Source organism: Pan troglodytes, chromosome 18 (genome assembly GCF_028858775.2).
Source record: "Pan troglodytes isolate AG18354 chromosome 18, NHGRI_mPanTro3-v2.0_pri, whole genome shotgun sequence".
NCBI classification, from domain to species: domain Eukaryota; kingdom Metazoa; phylum Chordata; class Mammalia; order Primates; family Hominidae; genus Pan; species Pan troglodytes.
In genome coordinates this window covers 84,509,827-84,522,669 of record NC_072416.2, presented here as the reverse complement: position 1 = coordinate 84,522,669, position 12,843 = coordinate 84,509,827, and the positions used below count along the sequence as shown (strand labels likewise).

The window sequence follows — 12,843 nt, the reverse complement described above, 5'->3', positions numbered from 1 at the left end:
GGCCTCATGCCGTGAGGACCATATAATTCGCAGGCCTCTTGCGGAGAGGAGCATACAGCTCTCGGGAGGTGGCCTGCGAGCACTCCTGCTCCCTCACCCCTTGGGCAGAGAATTCCAAGGCATGGGCTTTGCACCATTTTCCCATTTCCCTGCAGAAGGGAGCTCTCACCACCCAGTGGGGCAGCCACATGAAGAACACTGCGTGCGGGGCTGCCTTCACCTCTGTGCTCACACCCCAGTCCCCTGGGGTGTCCCCTGCACCTCCCAAATAAATGACTTGTGCTTGAATTCTTGTCTGCTCCTGGAAGAACCCCAAACTCAGATGCTGCTAGGGATTTAACTGTGTCCCCCAACCCCAAATCTCCGTGAATGTGACTTTATTTGGAAACAGGGTCCTTGCAGCTGGAATCCAGTTAAGATGAGGTTACACTGTACTAGGAAGGGCCCTCAGCCACTGGCTGGTGTTCTCATAAGAGGTTTGTGGAGGCGAATTCTTAGGGAGTAAGAATGGTTTGGGAATCATGCAAAAGGCTGGGAAGATCTACATGAGCTGACAGAAAAGATGTTCATGCAGGATTCGGCAAGGGAAAAAGGAAGTTGCAGGAAATACATGCGTGATGTGACACCATTTCTGGTCAAATAAATACCATGCGGGTGTCTTTCCGTATGAATAAAACAGTAGGCAAGGCAGGACACACAGGCACTGTTGAGCAAGCAGGGTGCAGCTGGGGATGAGTGATGCCAAGTGTACCTCCCCGCTCACTTGACTCACCCCCCTACTGTGTGAATTCATAGAGAGCATGACTCTCCTTACAATTTCCAAATCAATAGGGCTGGGCACGGTGGCTCCCTCCTGTAATCCCAGCACTGTGGAAGGCCAAGGCGGGTGGATCACTTGAGGCCAGGAGTTCGAGACCAGCCCGGACAACATGGTGAAAACCCATCTCTAGTAAAAATACAAAAAATTAGCCAGGCATGGTGGTGGGCACCTGTAATCCCAGCTATTTGGGAGACTGAGGCAGGATAATCACTTGAACCCGGGAGGTGGTGGTTGCAATGAGCCAAGATCGTGCCACGGTACTCCAGCCTGGGTGAGAGTGAGACTCTGTCTCAAAAAAGAAAAAAAAAGAAAAGAAATCAATAGAAAAATACAAGCGAAAGTGATGCCATAGACTTAAAAACCTAATGACACAGTTTCAAATTAGTATATAAAATTAAATTATACTCAGTAACTCATTAATTTAGTAAAGTAGGTGGTAAAACAGCCTACAGAGTGATTCCATTTTTATACCATTTAGCGTGTGTGTGTGCATCTGTAAGCATGTATCTATCATCCATCTCTGTTTGTCTTTCAATGATCTATATCTATCTATCTATCTATCTATCTATCTATCTATCTATCCACCTGTCTGTCTGTCTGTATTGATCTAGGGAAGAGAAAGAGCTTGGGATCTGCCTTTGTTTGCTCCCATATAAAAATGGGAACTGTGGTTTTCTGGATTCTTCTTTCAGTGCTTTTCTGCATTTAGATTTGTGCACAACGAGCATCTGGCACTTGTACACTTTTTACAAGTTCTTAGACCCCCCAGCTCCGGGGTGCAGGGGTGTCAGGCACCTCGGCAGGACTGAGAGTGGGAACACGGTCATCCTCCCGGTGCAGCCATGAGGGCAGCCATGGCCACGTAACCCCTGGGGCTTTTTGTGTCCACTGATGAGGGCAGATACCACTCCTTGGCAAGCAGCTCACCCAGCTCATGCTCTCTCTGTACACAGGCTCAGGGTCCTGGGTCAGAAAGTAGCCTCTCAGTTCCCCCTCCTCCCTGCCAGAGATCGTTGAAGGTGGGGAGGAATGGGGTCTTTTGGGGAGAGCTTGTGGAATGAGAAGAGGATGAAGCTGAGATGGTCAGGGACCTGCCATGTGGCAGGGGGAGGAAGGAGGAGTAACGGGGGGCAGGCGGAGAGGGGATAAAGGAAGAGGATGCCTCCTGCAGCCACGCTGGGAGCTGACCCTCTCCACCCATGCTTCGTGCACTCAGGCGCTCATCCAGGGATCATCCTGTACCTCAGACTCCGCCAAGAACTGTCCAGCCCCAGGGCCTTTGCAAGCGCTGGTCGCACTGCCTGGGATGCCCTCTCCCGGCTCACCACGTGGCTGGCTCTTTCTCATTCTTTGGCCTCAGCCCAGTGGCCTCCTTCTCGTCAGAGAGGCCGCCCCTGCCTACCCTGGCTGGCCGGCCCCTCCCCCACAATGACTCTATGACATCATCATGTTCCTTCTCCTCGGAGCCCTCAGACCCTCCGAAATCCTCTGGTCTGTGTTTTGTTTCCTCTGTCTCTATCTCTCTCCTCACTAGAAGGCAGGTCTCAGGAGGGCAAGGACCCGGCCTGTCCAGCTCCCAGCCATAGCCCCAGGGCGGGACATGCAGTAGATGCTCAACAAGGCTTCTTTCCTCCCACCAGCCTCTCCTTCCCGCAGGGGCGACAGGACTTGGGGGTGTTGTTGGGGTCTAAACGACCCAAAGGAAAGAGACGCTGAAGTGGGTGAGCTGGCCTCGCACTGCACTTCCTGCTGGAGTTCAAAGTCAGCCCTGCCCCTGGAACTGCCATGGCCAGTTTAGATTGTTCCAGAATCCCGCTGCAGGCTGTTCAAAAGGCTCCCAGCTGCTATCAGGAAATAGCTCAGGAAGGTCTCCGTTAAACACTAAGAAACTGAGATGCAATCAGCTGGCCTGGAATTCAGGAAAGTGCTGGTTCTGAAATTGAGGACAGAAAGAACATGTCTCGGGGCGAGAAGATGTGAACCTGCCAACCAGCCTGTGTTCTTCTTCCACCTGTCCTGCCACGTGTTCTGCCACGTCCATGCCTCCTGTCCCGCCAACACCCCAGGAGGTGGCAGATTGGGACCCTGCTCCATGGGGAAGGGAACGCTCAGTGACTGCTGCCCTCTGCTCGCTGGCGTCCACCCATAATCTCTCAGTTGTGGTCTCAAAGGCCAAACATGAACCAGGATTTTCCATTATGGTTGCAATTTTGGCTTGTAATTTTATCACTCGAATCTAAATCCACTTCAGAAATGCCATAAACTAATTGTCACTGAATAAACTGAAACTTTTGAGGAGTTTATAAAAGTGATTTAGTGGGAGAAAAAAGGAAAATAGAAAACAAATGTTGCCCACAGAATTGTTGGCAAAAAGGTAAAAACTCTCTGTTTCTTTTGAAAGCATTCCCTCGTCTGGGAGCAATCCCTGCCCATCGTGGCTTTGGGGCCCATTCCCTGAGATTGTGTTTGTCTTGGAGCTGGTGGGCTTGATTTCACATTTGTCCCTGGGAAGCTGATTGAGACAGCATTGGCAGTGAGGGCATGGATAGGTTGCGTAGAAAATAAATGGCCGCAGATCAGATCCAATCCTTATCCCACAGAATGAACCTTGTTTCCTTGATTAAAAATAATAATAATAACAAAATGAATGTTGGGGTTAAGTAAATGTGAGTTAATTACTAAGTTGTGACCACGTTCACAGTTTCTGAGGCTAAACACTTCAACGCTCCTTGTCAGTTTATGTTAGGCAATAATTTGAATGACTACTGGTTAGCTGTTTCACTTCATTCATATTAAGAAACAATACACAAAGGGTATAAAGTGATCAGCTCTGTTTACGCTGAGGAGGAGGGTTATAAAATCAGCTAACAGGGAGCGGGGCAGAGGGGAGAGTGCTGAGGGTTTTTGATGTGCTTCTGATGATGGTTTACGAAGGAAAATCTTTGGAGAAACTTTTAAATGTAGACAGTCTGGGAACAGTGAAATGATGCAAAGCCCTCAACGGCATTTTCAGCATGGACCAGGGAGAGAGCAGAGAGTTTCCCTGGAATACATAGCTTGTCGATAAGAAAGAGCCTACAAAATACTCCAGGTCAAAAGGAGCGAGATCCAGGATCAGTTGAACTCCTGCAAGACCTGCAAGTGCCGAATTACAGCAATCTTGGTGCCTGCTGAGGTGGGAGTCAGGGAGGCTGTGGAATTCTGAGCTTCCTGGTTGGCTGAGGAGACAGGGCTCAGGGGAGAGGTCTTCCTCCCACCACTGCCTCAGAGAAACCCCAAAACCTCATAGCTTCGAACCCCAGAATTCTCTGGTCTTCTGCAAAAATGCAGACATGCTGGTGTCAGAAATCAGCCTGGAGTCCCAGGAGCAGCATCTCACATCCTTACGGCAACACAAAACAAAGCAACACAAAAACAACAAATGCAAAGATATCTTCTTGAGGAGAGGCCTCAACTGAATGAGCAGGGAGGGGCGTGTTCCTTAAACCAGTGGTTCTCAGAAGGTGGTATCTGGACCAGCAGCAGCAGCAGTGGCACCTGGGTGCAGACCAGAGGATTCCAGAGCCCTGAGGGCTCCTAGAAGGAACACAGTGACATCACAGAGTCATTGTGGGGGAGGGGGTGGGCCAGCCAGGGCAGGCAGGGACAGCCCCCCTGATGAGGAGGCCACTGGGCTGAGACCAATGAATGAGACGGAGCCAGCCACGTGGTGAGCCAGAAGACGGCATCACAGGTAGTGGGTCCAGCATGTGCAAAGGTCCTGGGGCAGGACAGTTCTTGGGGGTATTTGAGGTACAGGATGATCCCTGGATGAGCGCCTGGGTGCATGAAGCATGTGTGGAGAGTGTCAGCTCCCAGCGTGGCTGCAGGAGGGAGTTGTTTAATGAGTACTGAGTTTCAGCTCTGCAGGATGAAAGGAGTTTGTGTGTTAGAAATGCATATTCTCAGCCCCACCCCGGCCCTGTCACAGACCCTCCAGGGAACCCTCATGCAAGCCGAAGTCTGAGATCTGCTGCTCTCAACAACTGGGTGTTTCCCCAAGGCCCCCTCTGGGTGAATCTCAGATGTAGCGTGGGGAGAGAGGATACAGACGCTGACCCCTGGCAAACCCTTCCCTCTGATACTCAGTGTTCAGGTCCATGAAATGGGCTCCCGAAGTCCAACCTCACAGACCCCATAGGAAAGCAGATGGAATCTCCAAGGGCACCAGCTATACATGGTGGTGGAAGGACCAACACATGCTCTCAATGCCACTGCGGACCACAGGCCAGTGCCTTCCATGAGCCTGACCTTCAGGCCTCAATAATCGCTCCTTCTCTGTCCAACACGGGCCCTTTTTCTGTCCTCCTCTTTCTTTAGGCCTTTCTCGGTCCCTCACGACTGGCCTCACCCCGTCCTGGGCTCTGCAGAACTGGTGCATGGCTCTGCGAGGGGGTGAACCCTGGCTCTGCCCCTTTTCTGACTGAGGAAGCTGCTTGGCCTTTCTGTGTCTCAGCTGATCTCTAAAATGGGAGTGAAAATCTCTAAACTCATTGGCCGCAGTGAGAATTAGAGAAGACGCAGCACCCTGCTATATGCCTGGCATGGTTGCCGTCCGCCAACAGTGCCTACCAGTTATTATCAACCAGTCATGCTCTGAAACTCTCCACCCACCTAAACATGTGAGACCTCTGTGACACCCCCATCCTAGAGCTCCTTACGACCTCACTGGTTGAGCCCATGGGTTCCTCTGTTTCTTAGATATCACCATTTTCCTTTCATGTGTGACTGTATAGAACCAGGTACCTGTAAACAGGAGCGTCTGCTCTGGAGCATCCTCTATTCTAATTTCTTGGCATCTCCCATTTGTGGTTTCCCATGAGAAATGAGCTTGTGGCTGTGGTCAGCCTCCCTGGGCTGTCTTCTTCCCGCTCATGTGGGATCAGGCTCGGAGCTGGAGGTCACTGCCTGCAGGGCTCCTCGGGAGAAGCACTGCACAGGATGCTCTGGGGTGATGAAAAGTTCCAGATTGGGCCATCCAGGGTTCCAGTCAGCAGCCATTAGCCACGAGTGGCTGTGCTCTTGAAGGGTGGCTCAGAAGCCGAAGAGCTGCTTGTTTATCTTATGTGATCTGAATCGAAGTGTAAGCAGACACCTGTGGTGAGCAGCTTCCGAGGTGGACTGCAGCCCTGGGGAGTATCCCCCTGCTTCCAGGCTGTGCTCCCTGAGCCCCAAAGATTCCAGAGGTGCTTTCAGGGTTGCACCTTAGAGGCAGAAGGCAGGAAACGTCGGTTGGCAGGGCTTTGTGGCCCCACCTTCTACAGAGCACGTGTGTCCTCATCCACGTACCATGCTGTTTGAAGAAAGCTTAGGAAAGGAATGATGAGACCCGTGACTTCAGTCAAGCCTTTGCTGAACATATAAGGAAACAGAGAGGGTCATGAAGTGGAAGGACTCACACAGCCACCCCTCCTTCAGTGGGGAAAGCGAGCCTGGGAACATGCTCAAGCCCCTTTGGGGTTGGGGGGGTGGGAAGATGGCAACAAGCAGTTCCTTGTGGACCCCGGTCCCTGACCCCACAGAGTGGGGACCCCAAGGGCAGTGAGGGGCAGAGTGAGTTTGTACCAGGCACTGGGACCCCAAGCTCCCTCTCTCTGGCCATGGCTTTGGGGGTCCCCAAGTGGAAGTGGAAGAGGGAAACTGAGGAAAACAAAATGGTCCTGCTTGAGAGAGGGAACATGGGCTGCTTTCTCCTCCCCCACCAGCTAGTCCAGTGAGCCTCACCTGTTCTCAGGCTACTAATAAAGACATACCTGAGAATGGGGAATTTAGAAAGAAGGAGGTGTAATGGACTCACAGTTCCACATGGCTGGGGAGGCCTCACACTCACGGCAGAAGACAAAGGAGAGGCAAAGGCAGGTCTTACATGGTGGCAGGCAGGAGAGCTTGTGACAGGGAATTCCCATTTATAAAACCATCAAATCACGTGAGACTTACTCACTACCACGAGAACAGCATGGGGGAAACCACCTCCATGATTCAATGATCTCCACTTGGCCCTGCCCTTGACATGCTGGGATTATTACAATTCAAGGTGAAATTTGGGTGGGGACACAGCCAAACCGTATCAGAGCCTTTGAGATGTGTCGAGGCTGCCACCCCAGCTGAATTCTTCAGCAGGACAGGAAGGGGGCTGGGAAGGGCTGTAACTTTCTTGCTCTGTGATCCAAGCTGAGACAGAAATTTTTGTTGAAAGGGGCTGGGGTCAAACAAGCCTGGGTTCAAATCCTGTCCCACCCTTGCTTGTTCTGTGACCTCGAAAGTCAGTTCCCCTCTCTGAGCTTCCTTTGTCTCATCTGTAAAATGGCGACAAAATATAAAATGTAAAAATACAAACCAGGAAGTTGGAAGTCATACACTTTCTGATTTCAAAAGTTACTAGAAAATTATGACAATCAAAACACTGTGGTCCTGACCTACATACAGACAGACAGACCAATGGGACAGAACACAGAGTCCAGAAAGAAGCCCGTTGACTTATTTGACATTCAAGTGTCTTGAGCCAAGACCCTTCAGTGGGGAAAGGGAAGTCTTTTCAAAAAATGGTATTTGGAAAACTGAATACCGCACGCAGAAGAATGAAGTTGAGCCCTTCTCTTACACCAGATACAAAAAATTAACTCAAAAAGGATCAAAGGCATTACCATAATAACTAAATGTAAAAAAACTACAAAACTCTTAGAAGAAAACATAGGGGGAAAGCTTCACAATGTTGGACTCGGCAGTGGCTTCTTGACCACGACACCCAAGAACAGGCAAGAAAAGGAAAAACAATTAAATCCATGCAAACACGTGTGCACAAATGTCCTCAGAGCGCTATTCCTAACAGCCAAATGCTGAGAGCAACGAAAATGTTCATTGACAGGAGAATGGATAAACAAAACATGGTCCATCCATACAGTGGAATATTATTCGGCCTTAAAAAGGAAGGAAGTTCTGACACCTGCTATGACATGAGTGAGCATTGCGGATATGGTGCTGAGTGAAACAAACCACTCATAAAAGGACAAACATTGTATTATTCCACAGACATGACTTGCCTAATGTCAGCTAATTCTCAGAGATAGAAAATAGCAGGTGGCGGGGGGCTGCTCAGGGTTACGGGGATGGGGGTGGTGTTTAACAGGGACCTTCCTGAGCTATTTCCTGATAGCAGCTGGGAGCCTTTTGAACAGCCTGCAGCGGGATTCTGGAACAATCTAAACTGGCCATGGCAGTTCCAGGGGCAGGGCTGACTTTGAACTCCAGCAGGAAGTGCAGTGCGAGGCCAGCTCACCCACTTCAGCGTCTCTTTCCTTTGTGTTGTTTTGACCCCCAAAAACACCCCCAAGTCCTGTCTCCCCTTGTGGAGGAAAGGCTGGTGGGAGGAAAGAAGGCTTGGTGAGTATCTACTGCACACCCAGCCCTGGGGCTACGGCTGGGAGCTGGACAGGCCGGGTCCTTGCCCTCCTGAGACCTGCCTTCTAGTGGGGAGAGAGATAGAGACGGAGGAAACAAAACACAGACCAGAGGATTTCGGAGGGTCTGAGGGCTCCGAGGAGAAGGAACATGATGATGTCATAGAGTCATTGTGGGGGAGGGGCCGGCCAGCCAGGGCAGGCAGGGGCGGCCTCTCTGACGAGAAGGAGGCCACTGGGCTGAGGCCAATGAATGGGAAAGAGCCAGCCACGTGGTGAGCCGGGAGAGGGCATCCCAGGCAGTGCGACCAGCGCTTGCAAAGGCCCTGGGGCTGGACAGTTCTTGGCGGAGTCTGAGGTACAGGATGATCCCTGGATGAGCGCCTGAGTGCACGAAGCATGGGTGGAGAGGGTCAGCTCCCAGCGTGGCTGCAGGAGGGGGTCGTGTAATGAGTACTAAGTGCCAGTTCTGCAGGATGGAAACAGTTTTGAAATTGGACGGTGGCCATGGTGGTGCGATAATGCGAATGGACCCAATGCCACTGAAATATTCACTTTAAAAAAGTGAAAATGGCAAGGTTTACATTAACTAGACTTTGCCATAATAAAAGGAAAAGGAAAAAATATAATAACTGTGTGAAGTTGAGATGAAATGATGCAACTAATAATTTAGTTTGGTTAGCAAAGAGTAGGCACTCACATAGTTCAATATAACCATCATTATGATGGTACCCTGTCAGTGCTGGGGGATGCTTTATGAGGGAGGTGGAAGACGAGGAGGAGGCGGAGAGAGAAAGAGAATCAGCTTCTGTTATCCACAGCAGGATGCCTCTGGAGTTGTTTGAAGTAGAAAGGTAGTCCATGTGATCCCGTTTATATTGTAATATTGGTTGACTAGGTCTTTAAAAGTACAAAGTACTAGATAGAGCTAACTCAGCCCAGTCCTAATAATCACGACTCCTTGAGTATCTGTGAGGCTTCTGGTACGTTCTCTACAGTCCCAACATTGGGACCGACTGAACCATGTGTTGCACATTAAATCCATGGTCCGGGGCACCTCCCAGGCCACCTCTGTCATTTCACAAGAGCCAGGCCATCTTCTCAGTGCTTGTGAGCATCCCTTCACACTCAATCCTTCCCACACACCTGCCAAAGGGAAGGAGGCAGGAACCACCTACGGACGCCAAGAAAGAGGCGGCATGGTCCTCCTGCCCTCGAGGCTGTTACCATCTGGAACACCCCACCCCAAAAGTAAGACCACCTACCATCTGGGCTTCTGTCTCACACAGGATATAGCCTCTCAGCGGCCAACTGTTTTTAATAAGGGTCTGCCAGTTCTAATGATATTGCACAGACACGGGGAAGGGGAGAGAGGAGACAGGACTTTGTCATGAGCTGTTCATCCCTCCAACAGCAGTGCTGGTGTCACGGCTGATGGGCAAAATTCCTACAGATGCCTTCTCTTAGAAACTCACTTCCCTCTGGAACCAGACGCAGGCTTCTCCAGGAAACAGCTCACTACCTGACACAATCCCCAACCCCCCTCTGTCTTCTTTTCCCTTTTGCTTGGGAGAGCGTTTTGGGCTACTGCCAAGAGAGAGAGACCTTAGGCTGCGCACCGAGTCCAGCATCTATGTTTACTAAGGAACCAAGAGTCCCTCTCTTGAAAAAGAAAGAGAAGAGAATTTTTTTTTCTTTCCTGTGAAAGCCATTGCTGTGGCTAGGGCCATCAGAAGCGTACTCGCTTTATCTAAAGCCCCCAGAGGGCCTGCATAGCCCACTTTGCTTCTCCATGGCATAAGGGAACTCCTCAGGCACCCTGGGCTTTTCCTCTGGCCTGAAACAAACCCCTGCTGTCCATGCAGATCTGGACTGTCACCCAATCCCCTGTCTGCTGAGACCCCTAATAGGATATCTGGCAGTGAGAGACGGCATCTGATCTTATCAGCTTCTTCTCTGGCAAGCCTGGCTCCACCAAAATAACTTTTATCTGGAAATAAAATAATGCAATTAATGTCCTGACTGTCTGATACCCTCTCGAGTGATCTCAGCTCTGATGATTTCATGGGGGGCCCCCTGTCTGCTAATTGCCCAGAGCATTTATTAAGTCAAAGGCATTTGGTTGGAAAACAAAACCAGTGAGTGAACAAGGATCTTATGCAATGAAATGAATACACAGCACAGGGTTTTTTTTTTTTTTTTTCATTTTCTCTTTCTCTATTTGGATCTAAAATGGCTCCGTTCCCCGCACCCCACCCCTTCCCGGGGCAGGAAAAGTGCATGCCCCTCGCAAGCGTCGTGACTGCATTTACGTCACCTAGGAATTTTCTTTTTCTGGCTTACTCTCTGGCATCACCCGGCCGAGAGGCTCCAGGAAAATCGTAAACCCTGTTGAATGGCACCGCAGTAACGGCCAGTCCCATCGGAACATGCTTGTGCTTTTTGTCTTGTAATGTCAAAATGAACTTGGCCGGGAACCTGAAGCCGCCAGCTGTGTGCCAGCTTGGCTTTCCGTGTTTCTGATGGGGGGGTGGGCTGCAAAGTGGGGAGGACTGAGCAGACCCCAGCAAGCTCGCTCCGGGTCCTTGCGGAGCTCAAATTGGGCTGCCCCGCATGGGATTGTCTCGAAGGCTCCGAGAGCCCATCCAGAACCTTCTTATACTCACGTAGGGCTGGTGCAGCGCACACAGGAAGCCCTGGATCCAGATGAACTCAGTCTGCCTGCCTCTGCCAGGAATATCTGTGTGACCTTCAGGGAAGCAGTTTGTCTCTCTGGGCTTTAGTTTCCTTGTCTGGAAAATGAGGAGAGACTGGAATGGGTTAGGAGTTTTCAGCTCATCTCATCCTGGGACCTTATTTTCTAAGGAAACCTTCCCAAGATGTGTCCTTTGTAAAACAGAAAACAGTTGAGATCTTCTGCTTGAAGCAGATGGCTGGTACCTCAGTCCCATCTGCTAAGTGCTCCTGGCTTCTTTTCCAGGAAGATTCTGGGGGTCAGACCACCAAATGCTCTCTGAGGGGAATTTCAAGCTTGTGCTTCTGTGTTCTACGATTTGCCAAAACCAGCTTCATTCAATCAGTCAATCTGTATCTATTGATCCACCTATATCAAGCTTGTCCAACCCAAGGCTCTAGGGCCACATGTGGCCAAGGAGAGCTTTGAATGTGGCCCAACAGAAATTCCTAAACTTTCTTAAAACATTATGAAATTTTTTGTCATTTTCTTTTTTTAGCTCATCAGCTATGGTGAGTGTTAGTGTATTTTAGGTATGGCCCAAGACAATTCTTCTCCTTTCAATGTGACCCAGCCAGAGAAGCCAAAAGAGGACACCCCTGATGTATATCTCCTACATAGATATCAACTAGGCTTGACCTTATTTATCGCCAAACTTCAACATGTCTGAGAGTCCCCCAGAGACTTGTTCAAATATGGACTTCCGGGCCCCACCTCTGCAGTTTCTGATTGATCGGGGTCTGGGCTGTGGATTTCTAGCAAACTCCCAGATGAGACCGATGCCGTGGTTCCAGCTCACCCCCTGGGGATCCCCAAATCCTCTTCCATATTTGCTCACAGAGAGGGTTTCTTCACCTTGATTTTAGATATTTGAGCAGAAACTAAAGTGTGAAGGACAAGAACGGTGCTCTCTATTTCCCACATGCACAGAGAGGAATAGTCAGAAGGGATTGTGTCCAGTTTTGAAGGCTCTGTGCTGCCCTTTGGGGCCCAAAAGCATTTGCGTCATGGGATACTTGCATTTACTAAACTAATCTTTTCTCTTACAATTAGGGCATAAAAGTCTGACTAGTTGTAGTTAATCAGATTAACACACCCTACAGCCCAGTTCCATCCCATCCTGGGTGAGCAGCTAGTGGAATTCTCACACATCCATAAGGGACATGTGCCTCCATGTCCCTCATGGTGTCGTTTATGATGGTGAGAGCTGAGGAGCTTACCACTGGGACAGTGGACAGTACAGCGTGGGGCGGCCCCCATGGAGTGAGGGGTGCCAGCTAGGGACAGTGCATATGGACCCAATACAGTGGGTGTGTCTTAATACCTTGCTGAGGGGTGGGGTGGGGAGGGGAGAAAAATAGAACAAAATATCTAACACAAGACCATTTATGCAAATTGTTTCCACACTAAGAACACCCTTTAGCCCCGTTGGAACGGTTGCCCACAGGCAGAGAAGGAATGGGAGTAGGAAACCCTCAGGAGGGGGCTGGAGAAATAAAACGAGAGAGGGGCTCCGTCGGGCCAGGGACGAAAATGGTGCACCAGCAGCCGAGGGCTGCAGTTTGTTGGCCATCTGCACCTGAGGTAAGAAACCAGCACAGAAAAAGTGAAAAAATTAAAATGTGGGTCTTGGGCATCCACAGACAGCACTAACGACTTCTTTCCCTCCAGCCTCTTTACCTTTGTTAACCTCACATTGCCTGTTCTCATCACAGCAGGACAACTAAGCCCTGGCTCCGTCCTGGCGCCCGCCCTCCCTGTGTGTCCACAGTGGCCGGGGAACTTGGGGGCATGGCCAGTGGAAAATTAGAGAAAAGAATGACTCATCTAGGTTCCTTTTTCCTTTGTTGTCA

General features: G+C 50.2%; 1 protein-coding gene across 45 annotated transcripts in view; it reads left to right on the top strand.

The window, feature by feature from the left end:
• Positions 1–4,403: 4,403 nt before the first annotated feature.
• The window catches only part of LOC741478 (uncharacterized), a 128,693-nt gene continuing 120,253 nt past the window's right edge, over positions 4,404–12,843 (top strand). For 20 of the 45 annotated variants that reach the window (XR_010152175.1, XR_010152191.1, XR_010152177.1 and 17 more), the window contains exon 1: positions 4,416–4,553. The gene's annotated coding sequence lies outside the window, so the exon portion shown is untranslated. 45 annotated transcript variants of the gene reach the window in all.